At 41.2% G+C, this 15,972-nt stretch overlaps 1 long non-coding RNA gene across 1 annotated transcript in view; it reads right to left on the bottom strand.

Moving 5' to 3' along the window:
- Positions 1–15,972, bottom strand: part of LOC133046426 (uncharacterized) — an 84,261-nt gene that overhangs the window by 50,258 nt on the left and 18,031 nt on the right. Inside the window, exon 2 of the long non-coding RNA XR_009690508.1 lies at positions 15,615–15,729. This is a non-coding gene — a long non-coding RNA (uncharacterized LOC133046426). The remainder of the gene's footprint in view (positions 1–15,614; positions 15,730–15,972) is intronic.

Here is a 15,972-nt window from a genome sequence, read left to right as displayed (position 1 = left end):
TGGAGAGTAACTTTTTGCAGTAAAGATATTCCCATAATCTTGCTTGGGTGTGTGCTCAGTCGTGTATGAGTCTTTGCGACCCCATGGACAGTAGCCCACCAGGCTCCTCTCTCCATGGGATTCTCCAGGCAAAAATACTTGACTAGGTTGCCATTTCCTCCTCCAGGGTATCTTCTGGACCCAGGGATCGAATTCACATCTCTTGGACCTTCTGCATTGGCAGGTGGATTCTTGACCATTGTGCCACCTAGGAAGCCCTCCTATAATCTTATATGTTCCCTATTCTAGATCTGTGGAGAGAACCGATTTCATCTTGTCAGTATTATTTGTGTGTGTGTGTGTGTGTGTGTGTGTGTGTGTGAAAGGGTCGCTTTCCTCTTCCTCAAGTGGCCCCCTACAGCTCTGGTGGAGGGAGGCTACTTGACATCAGGGTACATCTGCTAGAGGCCTAATGACTCTGGAAACTAATGAGAACCAGGACTTCTATTATAATCAGCTCCTTCTAGCACTGGGAACCTAGTCTAACCCCAAGCACATCAGCCCAGCAACCGGCCTCCCCTCTCATCTGCGCTCCTTCAGGCCCCTCCCCCATTCCTACTCCTTTTTTTCTCTAAACAAAAGATTTCCTAAATCTGCTTCCAACACCTTTTGCACCTTAATTCTGTCTCCTCTTCTACTTTGCTGGCAAACTGGACTTACTAACAAATGTACATTGCCTGTTGGAACAGGTCCTTCTGCCTCCAAAGTTTTCTCCGCACAGACATAGAGCATCCTCCATTGCTCAAGGCATCACCAGAGACTCTGTCGCGCCAGGGCTAAACAAATCTACAAGCACACTCCCTGTCAGATTCTTTTCAGAAGGACAGAGTGAAATCTTGTTTTCGAGTGAGCGTCAAAACAAATCTGGAAAGAGATGCCACTAGCGTCTTGTGGCCGCAGTTCAAAGCCCCAGAAGGGCCGCATGGGGCTCAAAAGCAGCACCCCAAGCTCTTGAGCTCCAAGCACAGGCAGTTGTGTCTTTGCTCACTTCATGCTAACCGCAGGGAGACAGCAACACAGCGCCGTCTGAAGCAGCTTCACCCGGCTGTGCCCCCACAAACCAGGCTGAAACCACAGCATCCTTGTGCTCTGCGTAGGGCAGACCGAGCCGTGCCCTCGCGCGGGCGAGGGCTGAGTCGTCTCCCACCCGTGTCGCCACTGGCCACCGTTTGAGCCCCTTTCATGGTAAAGCTCCTGTAAATCAAGGAGAGGCTTTGCCACCAGTCTCCTTGCATCAGTGTCTGCAGGAAGAATGCCCCGAAAAGGAAGCCATCTCCTAGCTTCTCACTCTCCAGAGGAACTTCATGTCTCCTTTCTGAATGGAGTGACTCTGAATATACGCTGCTCTCATTTCTTTCAGAGGGTGACTTCCTCCAAGCTGATTAGCCATGTTTCTGAATATTGCATTTTCCTAAGGTAGGTGGGAAAGACAGCAAGCTGGTGGTAATTAGTGCTTCTTGGGTATTTGACATGTGCCAGCCACTCTTCTAAGCACTTTCTAAGAATTAACTCAATTCTCATCTATAGGCAACCTTATAAAATAGATATGTACCTATCCTCATTATAAAGCAGGTGAAATAAGGGACAAAGAGGGTAAGGAGCTCACCGAACTCGCATTGCTAAGTGAGAGGCTAGGATTCCTACCTGGGAGGGAAGGAATCTGTTTTCAGGGTCTTTGCCCTTGACCCTTGGACCACACCACTTCTCTGCCATGTGTGGGTCAGGTAGAGGCAACACAAGGTATGAACACAGGTGTCAAATTCCCAGTGGTCCCCTCAGCTAAGGACTGGTCTCTTCAACCCTCCGCCCTTTGAGCATCTCCTCCCTACAGACAGAACTTGACCATCAGGGCTTATGAAATCTGACACCATTGACCTAGATACCTGATTTTTTTGTGGCCACCTGACTTGTCTTACCTGTGTTCAAATTTTCTCTGTCCTTCCCCACCCCACCATTTAGATTCCATATATCTGATCACAGTATCTTTCTATCTGACACTTGGCCTGGCCTTGTGTGTTCCACTCATCAGCTAGCCCCACAGCTCAGCAAGAGGGTGAAAACCCTCTGTCCTGGCAAACACTGAGAGCAGAGGGACAGGTCAATTTAGTTTAGTCACTCAGTCGTGTCCAACTCTTTGTGACTCCATGGACTGCAGCACGCAAAGCTTCCCTGTCCATCACCAACTCCCAAAGCTTGCTCAAACTCATGTCCATCCAGTTGGTGACGCCATCCAGCTGCCATCGAGGTGACAGATGGATCCCCCAAACACACCTCCCAAGCTAAACTCTCCACTGCAGAGGAGTCATGATAAGCCAAGATTCTTCTGTCAGCCTAGTCGCTTAATATAACAGCCCAAGGAGGGAGTGAGGGCTTTAAGGGAACTTCTCCAATTTTTTCTACTATGTGTTTATGAGATGATCTCGCATGACAATGCAGGGTGGAACCACAAATGCCAGAGGGACTTGGCAGGTATTTAAAAAATGTATCAACAGAATTTTTTTAAAGTGGCTTCTTAGTCTACCTTTAACGTTCCCGCTTTTCAAAGACAGTCCAGGATAGATTTTACTTGTCTCTTGATTCTACGACAAGAAAACAGAGCACAAGTACTATGATAAACATCAGTTAAGTCTCATCCTCAGTGCTGGAGAGTCCACGGGGCCCGGTGAGGACTGTCCCACCCTAACTGCCTGCAACCGCATGTCAGCTGGCTGTGCCATGGGAGGGCAGGAATTCTGATCCTCATGCAAAATCTCTTGCATTGTAAATATTGACATTAATTCAAATAATTTAAAACATGGTGTGGGCCAATTTTGTATAAGCTGAATGGCTACACTCGTGGGACATGTGTGTGGTCCGTGGCCTCAGTTTTCCACCATCAGGTTTTCTAAAGGCAGTCTCTCCAAGCACATCAGAGGGTTGGTTGGGGCAGCAAGAATGGAGGTTGCTGCCAAACTCAGTGCTTCACAGTTTCCATTAAACCCTGCACAGAGGGCCACCACTAACTCATGACATCACCTTCATCTGACTCCACCAGGCCCCGTGCAGGAGACGTCCCTTCCTACAGCCTGATACAGCTTCATGGCAGGCCTCGTTCAGGGCTAATGGAGCCCAGCCCCCATTCTCCTCTAAGCTGGTTGCATTTTCACAGTATACAAACTGCCCAACCGTACACAGCTGCCTTGACACAGTCTCAGCCAGCTTGTGTGGACACTCCAACCATGTGGGTGAAAAGATAAAATAATCTGAAGGAGGAAGACAGTAAGTGTCCAAGGTTCTCCAGCTGGTCCTTCTGCAAGTCCTGGGCTACCAGACATTTGACCCTTTGGGAAGCTAGGAGTGTGTGTCTAGACCAAGATCAGAGGTACAACCCTCTCTGCAGCCCATCTTCTTGTCGCCTGCATCTCCTGTCCGTGCTAGACATAGAATGGTGGAAGAGAAACATGCATGAGACAGATGAGGCTGAGCCTTGAAGAGACCTGGAGGTGGTGAACTAGGGCAGGTCTGAGAATAAGCACCCAAAGCCTCCAGCCATCTTCCCCATCATTTGCCCACAAGTTCCTTTGATTAGGGGGTGGTTTAGCCATGCACCTCTTACCTAACTCTCAACTTCACCTGCAAGACTGAATCTAGATGGAAGAACCAACACCGCTTCCTGTCACCACCCCTCCCCCTATGTCTAGGAACAGGCAAGGCCACTGAAGTGGTGATTACTACAACGCAGGTATCAATTGTGATCACACTATCGTTCCGGAAACCACAGCTTGTGGGTCTCTCCCGAAACTGGCTGCAGACTCACTTTGTAAGGCACCCCCTTCTTTTCACAGAAATTCCCAAAGACAGAAGAGCAGGGTCGGGAGATGTATTCTCCATGCCCACCATGTCACCCTGTCCCCTTTTATTGCCACCACCTTCACTCTTTGGGGAAATTAAATAATACTGTATAAAAATAAAATGTATCCTTTGAAAAGCTCATTATGAATTTCAGGGGCGCTGTGGGCAAAGGTACTCCCCCGTTCTCCTCCCATCCTCTGATTCCTCACCTCCACCCCAGCGCCCACGCATCCACCCACCAACACCAAACATCCCCACCGCTGAGCTGAACACACAGTAGCAGCTCTGAAGCATCGTGGGCCCAGAGAAGAGCACAGTCTCTTCTCCCTCAGCTTCTCTATGAGGCAGTGAGGCAGTTCTCTCCCACACAGGATGGAACATCTCCACTTCCATGCTAGAGAGGGCAAGAGAAGTGGCTGAAGAGTAGGAAGAACTGGCCTTGCCATGAAGCCCATGACTGAACAGCTGGATGGCCCCCTACCCCAGAAACTCCTAGAGAATTGAGTAGGTGGCATCTGTTTGGCCATGGAAACCTCTTATTTAAATGCCAAATCCCAGAAAGGTCCTGGCAATAAACCATTGTTTCTCATGAACCTAGAGTTTCCACTGAGGATATAGCAGGAACCCCAACATAAACTTGGGTTTCTGGGAAGCAGAAACCCATTGGCAGAAGATAAAATCCTAAGACAACAATGTACGTGGAACATAGAAAGAGCTAGAGAAGCTAGATTCAATAACAGTGAAATGGCCATGAACTCAAGACAGAGGGAACTCTAAGGACATCTAAAAGGGCTGTTTCACAAGAACCCTGGGACACAGGGCCTCTAAGGGAGACTAACACTAAAAGAAGACTAAATTCTTTGCTCCCATCCAGAAGAAAATCCTGCAGCCTCAACCCCTTCCACTCCCCACACTTGCAAGGGCTCCAGTGTCCCAGATACATCTGGAGACAGATGCCCACTAGGAGAAAGGAGATACAGTAAGTCCCCTACCTACGAACCTTCAAGTTGTGAATTTTCAAAGATGCAAACTTTCAAAGATTCGAACATGTGTGCCAGTCCCTGTAGGTCAGCTGTTGTACTGTATGACTGTACTTTTAAAGGTACTGTACTTCAAGATTAAAAATGTTTTCTTTATTTTTTGTGTTTGTTTTCCATGTATGTATTGTTTGTGTGAAAAGTATTATAAATTTATTACAGTACAGAAGTATATAGCCAATGGTGTTAGTTGGGTGCCCGGGCTAACTTGCAAATTGGACTTACGAATGCACTCTCAGAACAGAACTTGTGCATATGTAAGGGACTTACTGTGAAAGTGAAAGTCACTCAGTCATGTCCAACTCTTTGTGACCCCGTAGACTACAGTCCATGGAATTCTCCAGGCCATAATACTAGAGTGAGTAGCCTTTCCCTTCTCCAGGGGATCTTTCCAACCCAGGGATCGAACCCAGGTCTCCCACATTACAGGCAGATTCTTTACCAGCTAAGCCACAAGGGAAGCCCAAGAAGACTGGAGTGGGTGGCCTTTCCCTTCTCCAGCAGATCTTCCCAACCCAGCAATTGAACCAGGGTCTCCTGCATTGCAGGTGGATTCTTTACCAACTGAGCTATGAGGAAAGCCTTCTGAACTTACTGTCTGCAGAAAAAAATATAAGAAAGAAATTCCTGACGTGTGGTGATGCTCAGAGGAAGGGGCCAAAGTCAGTGAACATTAAGAAATGGAAAATTTTTGGTGGCTCACCTGGTTTACTTGTGAGCATATGTAAACCAGGAACCCTCCCAAAAGTTCTCCAAAATACCTGGGCAACATTTTTCAGGAGGCTGGTGGTCCTGAGAGAGTAGGTGGATTCAAGGGCTAGAGAACTTTGAATTACCATGCTTATTATAAAGCCAGTTAGACCCACAAGGTGGCGACATCTGGAGAAACATCTGGAGAAGATTCATATATTTTAACCTTCAGAGTCTGTTTAACACTTCCATATATTTTCACTGTAGCCTGTATGAAACATTTCCCAAAAACACATTGCACTATATACAATGGATCATTGAGGAAAAAGGGGATTCTTGTCATAAGAAGATTCCAGGCACCAAGAGGGCAGTGAGGATGGTCCATTTCTAACCTCCCAAGGTGAAGCTGCCTCCCATTCTCCTTGAAGCCTGCGGCCATCCTGGTGTCAGCAGATCCAGTGTGAACTCTGAAACTGAGATGTTCCAAACCAGTTTGCCAGCTCTCTTGATTTACAAGAAACCCAACAATTCTTGTATTTCAAGAAGTTAAATCAGTCACAACACTTTAAGTGCAATTTTCTCTTGTTGGGGAATTGTATACTATTGCAACATGAACACTGGGATGATGATCACAGTTCAGACTATGGGGATGTTACAGAAAAATTTCAAAGGTGCCCCCATGACACTGACTCACTCTGTCTTCCCTGTCGAGGTTTCCCTTGTCAGACAAACCCCCACTGACATCATTACGTTTTCATATCCTCAAAGAGCAAGTTGTGTGGCTTGGAAAGTTTTTCTCTTCCACCATGCTGTTAAACTGGAGGCCACTAACAAGACAAAGTCAGCAGGAGGGTGTGAGGAATAAACGTGGAACCACTGGGCAACCATCTCCCTGGAGATTTGTGGGTGGAAAGTAATCGTTATATTTGTAAGAAGGTGTTCTTAAATATTCTTCATTTAGATCATACATGCACATGGAAAAGTTTAAAGCTTATGAGACTATATGGTGATGAACAAGTTTCCATCTCAGTTGTCTGTGCCAGTCCCACAATGCTCCACCCAAGAGTCAATTACCACTACCAATTTCTTAATTCTCCTTCCAGAAAAGATATTTCATCAATACAACCCCTGTCAATTTAACACAGATTGCAAGTGATTAAAAACAGAAATTTCCAAATGGTCAAGTATATATGAATCACCCAGGCATCTTAATAAAATGCAGATTCTGACTGAGTCAGACTTGAGTAGGGCTAAGATTCTGTACTTCTAACAAGTTTTGAGGTGATGCCAAGGCTGCTGGTCCTTGGATCACACACTGAGTAGCAAGTATTTAAAACATTATATTGACTCTAATACATCCTGGTAGAAACATGAACTACTTTTTGTAAAGTGATCTGACAAAATTTATTAAAATCAGAAGTATTAGAAGTCTTCAACCCAACAATGCCATTCTGAGGCTCTAGCCAAGAAGGAATAAATTATAAGATAGGAGTCTCTGATATATTTAGAACATGGTTTTCTTGTCTTAATTACTTCAAAATGACTTGCATATGAATGTTCAAGAAGCTTTTCTTAGCTCGCTGGTGATTACATGGTACTTTCCAGTTTGGTTGCTTCCAGAAGAAAAAAAGAAAACATCATAGTGAATATTGATACATCAATAATGACCAGAGAGGATGTGATTTGGGATTCCCAAAATCAATAGCTCCAAAGGGTAGACTCCATAGCTGATTAAATCCCGTTGAAGTTTTCACCAAGCAGTATCATTAGGTTCTCTTCATAGAGCACAGAAGTTGTCACCTATCTGTAAGTGTGCTTTTTTCAAAGTTTGTTTTCCCCCAAAGAAATAAACACCGAATTAGCAGCATCTATCCCACATCATGGCGCAGAATGTGGGGCAGATTACCAAAGCATGTGAAGTGCATCTAATTTCAGGTCTTTTTATCCTCAGAGTTAAGAAACATTATTTTTTCCTCCCCACCACTTACCCACATCTGAGTGCAATCAGACAGACACCTAAAACATGCGTACGGCAGATCATCTAGAAAAAAAAAATACGGCCACACTTGCATTTTGTTTTGAAGATTTTCAGATAATATCAAAGATTGTTTCCAAGCCACAGTCCTGGTTTTAGAATCCAGGGCAATGCTTTAACCGTTTCAGAAATGAAGCAACGTATAGATTTCTAGTCCCTTCATCCTTCCAAAATGCAGAACACATTTTAATTCCATTTCAATGGCAAAACCATTAAATCTGGACTTCTCTGGTGGTCCAGTGGTTAAGAATCTACCTTCCAATGCAAGGGACATGGGTTCCATCCCTGGTCAGCGAACTAAGATCCCTCATGCCTTGGGGCAACTAAGCCCATGTGCAACAATTACTGAGACTGTGCTGCAGCAAAGATTCAGTCTGGCTAAAATAAGCAACATTTTTTTTAAATAAAAAAACCATTAGACCTAAACAAACATGTAATCTGATATATTCAGTTATTAGCACCCCAAATGTTTATTTTTATAGCAAATTGAAAAGTACTAAGACATCTAGACCAGACATCTAAAACATCTGCTATCTGCTTCCTTATTTTTCTGAGAAGTTTCCTTCATGAAGTAAAAGATTAGGACAAAGATAGTCTTCCTTGTCTCATTTTTCTTGTCACCTGCATTAACTTTTCTCACAGTAGTGCCGATGGATAGCATACTGTTTACTTACAGATTGTTAAGGCAAGTCCTCGAAAGTTGATGTTCTGAGGGCTTCAGATACCTACCATTGGTAAACATTTAGTCTTCCTTGGCAAATACCTTTGGGGCCTTCCCTCCATCCATGGGAAATATCATGTAGACAAAGAGTCCCCAGCTTGTCTGAATGAGATGATGGGGGCCATCGGCAAGGCAACTGGAAGAACCATAGCCTCTGACTCATTATAACTTTCCCTTCCAGCCACAGACTGAACTACCCCCATGCGGTAAGGATCTGGGACCACCCCTTCCAACAGAGCATTAGCCTTCATAGATTAAGAAGGCACCAGGGAGACAAAGTTCCACTCTGACTCTTCCCCATCACCTTAAGAACATTAAAGTCAATTGGGAAGTCGGAGTTCTAGACCTGTTGCTAGTTCCTGGAAATGCAGTCCAACAGTATTTCAGGGGACAATAGGGTGAACCATGGGTTGAGAGGGACAACTCCTGATAAGACATAAGATTTGGCACATATGAGTCATGTGCTTTTACAACTTGAGTGCACCTTGTCTTACAACTTCATGGCATGGTACATAGTAATTTGTATTAATTAATATGGCATCCTCTCTGAATTAAGGACAAGAGTAAGAAATATGATACTCTCCAAGCAGTACCATTCTATAGTTCACAAATATTAAAGACAAACATTTACAGTAACTGGGGGGACAAAAGTGCTTCCTAATCAAAGGACAGTTTTTAAAAGACTAACTTTTTTCCCCACAAGTTAACATCTATGAAATTGGCATGAACCTTCTAAATAATGTCATCTAGATTTGGTGAATTGCAATAATTAATTCCAAATTCACATATGAATGTTTTTGATTCTAAAGCAATTGTAAATATTTGTAAAATTCATGGTTCTCTTAATTATACCATCTCAGGATTTTTGGTTTTTTCTTTTAAAAATATTAACCTAGGAAATATTTTATTTATTGATAGCACCTCATTAAACATCCTTCTAGCTTACATAATTGACCAACGTTTTGAAATATTTGGTGCCACACTAAAGATATTTTCCTTTAAAGGTAATTTTTCTGTTACTATGGTTGTCTCTCTCTTTCCATCTTGGCTTGAAGCCTTACTGGCCAGGTCATTCTACCCAAATTCATTGACTGGATTACAACTCATGCTGCATCACTGTAGAAGAAGAGCTATATAACTCTAACTTTATTCTTCCTTGTTTTCAAACATTACATAGATTTTTGTTGTGAGAGCTGAGCTCCTGCTTGTACAAGTAGCATTGTGCTCAGCAGGACACTGGCCTGACCTACTTTGATGGGAGTGGGTCGTACCTGTGCATTTCACTTATCGTCACTGGCTGACCTCTTTCCAATTATATAAGGCTTCTCTGGAACACTTACAAGACACATGGATTAAAATCATTATGGAATTTCCTCTTCAATCAAACAGAAGCAAAGTGACAGAAAATGCTACTATCAAAGCCTCTTCTACTCGGTTATTCAGATGTCAACATCTTTTCTGTGTTCTTTTTTTCCCTTCCTTGTGTATTCCTAATGATTCATTAAGAATTATCCTTAGGAACCAAATTGCTCCTGTAAACAGCTTTTATCTCCTCTTAATTGACCAGTTTAATTCATCTTTCTGGAAGGATGACTCATAGCAGAACAAACTTATTTAATCCAAGTATTAAAAAGCTGCTTACAGGACTTGATCAAATTATCTGACAGTGTTTTTGTTTTTGGGGGGTTTTTTTAGTATCATGTCAGATATTGCCTGAATATCACTATTTTGATCCTGAACACTGCAGCACATAAAATATTCTCTACTTAGGCCACATAAAAATACAACTCAAAATGGTACTAGATTAAGCTTTTGGAGGGTCTAGTGTTTGTAAATTCTAGAATTACCCAGATAAATCATCCATCCATTCATTTTTATTATATAATTACCAAAGTGTTATTTTACATGCATTTTGGGTGTTCCCTTATTGGGGAAAATGTTTCTAACACCTATAAACCACAAGCAGAGTGTCAGATTAAACAAACTCTTTGTTCCCGCAGTTTGTTCAAGAACAATTTGTATCCGTAAGCAAAACTTGGCATCAATGTGGTTCTGACCCAAGCTGCTGACTTAAGAGAGATGCTGGTTAACAGCTGAAAAGGTAATGAGTCTATGAAATAAACAGTTTAGGATTAACTGGGCTTCAAAAACCAAGCAGCCGTAAAGTGTGGAGAATCATTTTCATTTCAAATCAAAATTGGCTCAGGATTTTTATTGTTTTCATTGCTTGGTAAACAAGATCAAATCCATATCTTTGAACTCAGGCTCACAGCATGCCACTACTTCAAATCAACTGCTGGTACATCACAAAAATAAAAGCCGATGTGTCAAGATAGAACTGTTGTCTAAACTACGTAAACAGGAAAACCTAAAGTCTCTAAAACTTCCTACCTGAACACCTTTTGTTGTTGTTCAGCAATCGTGTTGGTAAATCAAGATGCTGCCAGCAATGGTTGAGATTTTGCTTTTTTAATGTAGCAATTTAGTAACTCATAGCAAGATAACAAGACAGAAATAGTTGTAGCCAATCAGACAAATCAATTGTGTGTTGTCTGCAAAAAAAAAAAAAAAAAGCAGGAAAGGGACAAAAAGAGGAGCAAAAATATTTTTAAGATTATGACTTGCTTTTATTGATTGAAATAAGAATGAGAGGGCATACTGAACTGGGTTGGTTAATAAATATCTTTTTAAACTCAAAGTCAATCCATTTATTTTAATATTAAAGTCTTTATATAAAAAACTACTCTTTCCCTGAAAAAAAAAAAAATGGAAAAATTGTTCTTTTCTATTTATTTCATTGAAATAATATCAACATATGCATTTGCCCTCATGGAAGGTACAGGAGTATTTTTTCAGATTATAGCAAATATGGTAGGACTTTCAAGAGACTCAGTGCTAATGGGCATTTACTGACATTCCAAATCCCATTCTGTGATCTTAATCCAGGCAGAAGAATTTGTAGAAACATTATAAAACCATTCAGAGAGCTAATGGAGATGTGCATGTGTGCATGCTCAGTCGCTCACTCATGTCCGACTGTTTGGGACCCCGTGGACTGTAACCTGCCAGGTTCCTCTGTCCATGGGATTCTCTCCAGACATGAATACTGGGATGGATTGCCATTTCTTCCTCCAGGAGCCCTTCCTGGCCCAGGGATCAAATCCATGTCTCCTGAGGCTCCTGCATTGGACAGTAGGTTTTTTAACCACTAAGCCACTAGGGAAGGCCTAATGCAGATGACACAGCAATAAAAATACAAAGGATTTAAGATTTGTGCATCCTTTAGTTATTTTCTTCATATATATGAAGGCTCATCCAAAAACCAATGAATAGCAATTCTTGATGTTTACTGACCTCAGGAAAACAAAGTGAGCCTAAACTGCTGCATGAAGGAATGAGCCTAACGTTCAAGAGCTTTCGTTACTCAGGGAACTTTTCATAAGGAAATAAACTGGAAGATTTCCAATGAAGTTCCATATGGATACAGTTCTGGGACTCCTGCTTCACAACAAAAACTACAAATATTCACCAATGTGTTTGTCTTGTCAATAGTTATTGAGTACCGGTCTTGTACTAGATACTATAATGGTACTATGGAAATGGACATGGCATCAAGCTTTTTTCCAGAAACTTCCCACCTACTAAAGGACACTGACCAATAAACAAGTCATTACTCCCCATTACCATGAGCACTTAGGAGGCAATGGGAATGCAACAGAGGGACAATTAAAGAGTGTTTTTGCCCAGTACAAAAGGATTGTCTAGCATTGGAGTCAAAGAAGCTTATGGAGTCTATTTTTCTGAGATAGAATTCAGTTTTCCCTTACTGGGATGGTTTTCAGAATCTTTCTAGGTCTAAACTAACTTTTAGAGTTTGGTTCATTCCAAGGTATACCACATCTCTAAGTTGTGTACTTTGGGACATATTAGTATAGCACTGGAGAGAATGGGTTTGAAATCATACAGATTTGCATTCTCCTAAAAATAGCAGTGTGGTCCTGGGAGGTTATTTAACATCTCAAAGTCCCAGTCCCCTGCTAAATAAGGCTATAAAAATTAAATGAAATCAAATAAGGTGCTTAGCACGTACTAGCAATGATCCTGCTGATGACAATGAAGATAATATAGGAAAGTGAACCTGGTGCCTAGGCACATGCTAATTTGGCTCTATTGCTATTTGCAAGCCTGCTAAGAGTTGCCCTTCCTCACTACAATGTCGCTGATCAGGGAATTGCTTTTTCACTGGTAGTTTTCCTACTATGAGCTGTATTTCTCTCTTCTGCCTGGAGTTCTTTCCACTCACTTTTCAGAACTTTCAGACTTTTCTTTTGACAAAAGTCCTCATGATTCTCCACCCTCAATTATAATCTTAGTGATCCCTGTCTGCTAGCATTCATAAAGGATTTTTACTTTGCATCACAGTCAACCCCTTAAATACTTCATAAACAAACACTTCTTGTAATTGCAAAACATCTACCTAGAAAGTTGAGGGAAAGGAGTAGTTGTACCAGTTTCTTTTTTCAATGTTAATCAGAGAAAGACTGAAAGTGATGCCTTATGACTAAACTTTTGAAGAAACGATACTATTCAAGTTGAATGGAGTTGGTGGTTAGCATTAAGTACATACTTCCTACATTCTTTTTCACTAATTAAATTTTTTATTAAATTTTCCAAGTGAAGAAATTTAAAGTTTCCAAATAACTATAACTTTGAACATAGTGAAATAAACTCTTGGATCCCATTTCTCTGTGAATGTGAAAAACAGTGATGAATTACCACATCGGTGACCAAAAAGGAGAAAAATGTTCTGTACAACAGAGAACAAAAATTGATAGGAACACTAAAGGGGAAAAAACTCTATTTACATTCATAAAAACTAACAGTATGACAATACAAAAACATCTTTATTTTGCCAAGTGAGAAGCAAATAAAAACTCATATAAGAAGAAAAGATAAATGTAGGAAATATTTGTCTACCATGAAGTGTTGAAATAAATTTGGACCATCGTGAAGACTGCTTAATCCATACCCTCCTTCTGTCAAAGATGATTTTCTAAAATCATTCCAGACACTGAGCAACTTTGTTCCTTCTTCCCCGGCTACCCGTCTCCTCCAACATTGTGGGGTCAGGTTCACTAGCAGACAAGGCTTAAATGTTGCATCTGTTATCAGAGGCAAGTTTGTGTACCTGACACATAGAGAGGCTAAACAAACTGAAATGTTAGAAGTTAGAGCAGAGAAAGGCTCATTGTGGGGTCAAGCAAAGAGAATGGGTGGCTTGTTCTCAAAAAACCTGAACTCTGATGGTTTCAGGGGAAGAATTTGTATAGGAAAAATTTGAGGTGAGAGCTGCATGGGACATGACTTTCTTCTGATTGGTTGGTGGTGAAATAACAGGGAGGTGGTCCAGAAATCTCAACCATCAGCTTTCTGGTTCCAACCAGTCTAGGGTCTCAGCATGTAATTACTATCCTCCACCTAGGTAACCACCTTAGTTCCTATAGATATACTTTGCATATATTCAAAGATATACTGTTCCTATAGCCATACTTTGGGTGCATTCAAAGATATATTTTTTCTATAAATATACTTTGGATACGTTCAAAGATATACTGCTCCTATAGATATACTTTGGATACATTCAAGGATATACTGTTATACGTATTCCTTGAGAAGGAATCAGGACTCTGCTTTTTTTTTTCTTGACTGTTCCTCCTTCGTTTTTGCACCCCCTCACTATCCTAATCAGAAGCTGTTTGAATCTGCCCTTTGGAACTCAGCAAAATTCTCAGAGGCTAAAAGAGACAATTTCCTACAAACAAGAAATGAGACAAGGAAAGAATTTGTACCCAAAAGGTACCCCTAGTGTCCTGTTCAGTTTCAAAAATAATAGAGAGTAGAATCACTTAAAACTCATAATCTAAACTTTTTTTTTAGTTAAATTACTATGTATCCATTTACCAATATCTTGATATAAGACCAATATCTTGATATAAAGACTATAAGTTTTTTTATTCTTTTGTATATGTCCTCTTACTGAAACAGGAGGGAAGAGGACAGAGCACAGCTTTTAAAAGTTTGACACACCCATTGAGGATACAACATAAACTGGTTAGAACCAACCAGGTCCAAGATTGCAGGAGATTCTACTTCCATGGACCCCTGAGACTCATTACACACGCATTGTAATACTTTACTGTGCTAAATGACACACACCCCCATCACCATGACAGTTCCAAGGCTACCTACGAAAGACCAAAAAGTGGGTGGTGACCCAATTCCTGGAAATCCCTACCTCTTCTCCAAAATAGTTGGGATAATTCTCCCACTCATTAGCCTATGAAATTATCCAGTCCATAAAAAGTAACCACCCATATTTGGGGGCCTCTCACTTTCTGAGATGGCCCACACTCTGTCTATGGAGTGTGTGTTCTTCCAAGGCTGTCTTGCCTTTTGAGACAGACCACATTCTGTCTGTGGAATGTGTATCTCTCTAAATAAATCTACTTCTTACCTATCACTTTATCTCTAGCTGAATTCTTTCTGTGATGAGACATAAAGAATTTGAGCTTCCTTAAGTCCTGAGACCAGGTGTGTGACTTCAATTAAAAGACAGTGGGTTCAAGATCCAATCTGAGTTGCAGTTTCACTATTGGAGTTCAGTGTTGTTTTCCACGTACACACCCAAGGCTTCATCCAATAATTTCGAGTTTATATTTCTTTTAAATGGACTAATACACTAATGTTACTTGTGAAACCAAGTGAAGAATATGGTTAAATGTTTATGAATTTTCCTTGCGATCATTATTAGTTGTCTCACCGAAATATTTCAATGCAGTGAATGAATAAAGTTCTTTTTCAAATAATCCAAATGTGTCTTCCTAGAAGTAACTGTTCATATATTACATTAATAGTTCATCAGTTTATGTAACATTCTAACTAATCTGTGTAATTACAAGAAGTACATCTGACACAAACAAGGTGGCAGACAAATACAATTTATCTTCAGTAAATAAACAGCTCTGCTGATCAAAGTAGAGTTTCTGGAGTGGTCAGTGTGCCCCAAGTATGTGTTTATAGAGGAGTGTATGGATTTACAGTATGTGTTTGCAAAGACCATTGGTTAATCTGAAGAGTCAGTTATGGGAAGCACCTGTTATATAAGGTTGTTATTACAGTCGGTTCCCTCTCTTTGCACACAGCCTAGGACAGAACGTATTAAACACTCCAGTCAAAAGAAGAGCAGACAGCTTAGTCTTACCTTGTTGGATCAGTTTATCAGATTATTGATACTGCTGTGCCTCCCGAGTTTCATGTTGAATAACAGGATGCAAAAGAAGGCAGATGGGAAGATGTAGGCAGTGTCAAAGCTTCAACTAGACAAGAAGGGAGTCCAAAGAATGGAGGCACAGGATAAATAAATTACAGAAATAAATCTCACCTCTTTAAGACTTTAGATTGTCTCTCTTGAGTGTTCACTGCCCCCCTCTGTTTCTCCCTTACCATTGCTAATAACAAAAATGCTAGAAAATTCAAAAGTTCAAATCTATTTTCTGATTTCTTTCTTTAAGGTGTTCACATTTTTTCTGTAACTCTACGGCAATGACTTTGGAGATCAT

The sequence above is a fragment of the Dama dama genome, chromosome 25 (genome assembly GCF_033118175.1).
Source record: "Dama dama isolate Ldn47 chromosome 25, ASM3311817v1, whole genome shotgun sequence".
Classification (NCBI taxonomy): Eukaryota; Metazoa; Chordata; class Mammalia; order Artiodactyla; family Cervidae; genus Dama; species Dama dama.
Note: the sequence above shows the minus strand (reverse complement) of the source record. Positions and strands in the feature narration are given on the sequence as shown.